Here is a 3,063-nt window from a genome sequence, read left to right as displayed (position 1 = left end):
TTATTATTATTATTATTATTATTATTATTATTATTATTATTATTATTATTATTATTATTATTATTATTATTATTATTATTATTATTATTATTATTATTATTATTATTATTATTATTATTATTATTATTATTTTGCTGATATAATGACAAATATTATCATTAATTTGCTTATACTGAATTACTATTGTATTAACATTAAAAAAATTCATGTAAGCTTGCCTTTATCTCAATTTAATATTACTTTGCAAAAATACCTTTTCAATATTAGCTTTTATTACTATTTTTATCATTGGAGAATACAGTAGTAGTACTCCTATTAAATCTAGCAATATTACTGGACCTTAGTATAATATTTTATTCAAGTTTTTCGATTCTATAAGATAACACTAAAGTGTCATAAACAATTTTTAACTTAATTATAGTCATGCTAGAAATTCATACACTGTAATGTCAAACATTAACCTTTTCCATAGGATGGATATACTCTGATCATAATTGATTATTGATTATTTGATTATATAAATGAACAATTGATTTTCATGTAAAAGTTACTTGATCAGATTCGTTTTTTCATCAAAATGCATAAGTTACAGTTATTATTTAGTTTACTTTTAGATTCTTTCCATGGCCAATGCATTTGATAATAATCTTCTTGAATTGTTTTAATGCTTCTTCATTTTTATTAGCATTGGGTTGTTCATAAATTCCAATAATTTCCTATTTTCAGAATTTCAGAATTCGTTGTTCATATTAGCAGCACATAATGCACTCGAAGTATGTACAGTATCCATGTTACAAAGTTTATTTATTTCATCATTTCCAACAATCATAAGCCCAATTTCCGTATGGCATAATAAATATTTGGAATTTAGTTCACTAATTCCATTCAATTCAATAAATTTGAGAAAATAATCTGCCCTAATTAGTATATTGGGTTATTCCCAATAATTTCTTAAATCCATTAGTTAACCTCTCCATTAGTAAGTACTTCGACTACTTACAATTCATTGATTAAATAGTTAATTACATTGACATACAATCTTATACTTTCTTTTGTTTTAATTTACACGCCTAATTACGTTTGAGTGATGAGATATGATTTAGGTTTCTTAATATCAAATCCGATTAGCCTTAATTCTTCTCCCATTTCTATTAGATTTAATTAATGTGTTAAATCCTTTGATATAAGGAGTAACTGTAATCGTATATCAAACAATGATAAGGCCTCTTCTTGCTTAACATTGTAGTATTAACTATTATCTCTCTACATAAAAGTAAATTTACTTTTTTTTTCATTGTTCTTTCAATACCAATGTTAGTTTGAGTTATGGGAATTGAATTTTAAGTAAATGATCAATTTATCTATCTGTTAGCATTTTCAATTTCATCAATCATATGATTCCCATTTAGGCATACTGTAATCAATCGTGTGATTCCCATTCAGGCATACTGTCATCAACCATATGATTCCCATTTAGGCATACTATAATCAATCGTATGATTCTCATTTAGGCACACTGTAATCAATCGTATGATTCCCATTTAGGCACACTGTAACAATCGTATGATTTACATTTAGGCACACTGTAATCAGTCGTATGATTCCCATTTAGGCATACTGTTTTACCATAAGATGTTTGATTTTTTTGTGATATATTAGCTCTACATTGTGAAAAGGTTTACAGAAGCTTTACAGAAAAAGCGCTTGACAATATGCTATCCCAATGATCTTGGCTACAAAATGTACAGCATTTTATTCATTTGCTCTCGTTTTTTTTTTTAGTCTTCTATTTTTTTTAATAAATTGTTACTAATGCTAAAGTTTCTCTGATATTACTTCTAGAATCTTGCTTGGGTTTAAGTATAATTAATTTCTTATTACTTGAGTAATTGAGAATTAGCTTTTTACTTGTTCATTTATATTGATCAAGTTTTTGTGGAAATTTTTGAGCTTAAAGATTTGACTACGAAACATTAACTTTTCCTTGATGGTATACATTTTTTTCAGTATCTATCTTGGCAAATTACTTTCAATTGACAGTTTCAGTACTAGACTTTCCTGAATTTTCTTTTGCAGCTTCTAATTATCGGAAAATTCTTTCCATTTTTTTCGACAGTTTCAATCCATTCCTTATCGTTCCTCTTAATAGATTGTAATTCACTGTGTAACAATTTAGTTATCATTTATTTTTCTATCAGAACTCTTTTTATGACTTCATAATTTTCTGGAACTATATATTATATCCTTTCAATGCTTGTAATGCATTTCCTTTTAAACGCTATATAATTCAACTTTTAAATTTTTGAAATGGTTTAAAAATGAACTGCGACATTAAAACTGCTCCAAAAATTCTCTTCATTATCAAGAATCCTCAATGAAAATGGTTAATGATAATGGTAATAGATTGATTGTATATGATGAGCAGGAGTTAGCTTTGAGAGTTCTATTCTTGAAGCAAGCATGAGTTTTATGACAGTCGCCTTAGTTCTTGATCGGTTTCATTTTTATGCATGATTAAGGTAATAAACCATTTCTTTTCATTTATGAATTAGCATGAAGATTCTTTTATCTATTAGTGTGTGTTTAGAATCTTTCACTTATCATTTGCAGATTCCAACGTGTTACCATACATTTCAATTCATTCTTCGATAATTTGTTTTTTTACTTCATAAATTTTGCATCGTTTCTTCAACCACTAAACTGGTTTCATATCCATTGCTCTTACTTCATTGAAAAGATTCTCGAATTTTTTTTTTTTTGCAATTTAATACTTGCTATTATACTAGCAACCATCGTATGTTATCTCTAGTACCAAAAATTTCGTTGTGGAATTTTTTTTTTTTGCAAAGGAATATTAGATTGAGATGGAAACAAGCTTACGTGAATCCTTTTGGTGATAAATCCGGTGCAAGCAGTGAATCCTTTTATCTTTTGATGATGAATCTGGTACAAGCAGTAAATCCTTTTATCTTTTGATGATGAATCTGGTACAAGCAGTAAATCCTTTTATCTTTTGATGATGAATCCTTTTATCTTTCGATGATGAATCTGGTACAAGCAGTG

This window comes from Loa loa (assembly GCF_000183805.2).
Source record: "Loa loa unplaced genomic scaffold supercont3.289, whole genome shotgun sequence".
NCBI classification, from domain to species: domain Eukaryota; kingdom Metazoa; phylum Nematoda; class Chromadorea; order Rhabditida; family Onchocercidae; genus Loa; species Loa loa.
Note: the sequence above shows the minus strand (reverse complement) of the source record.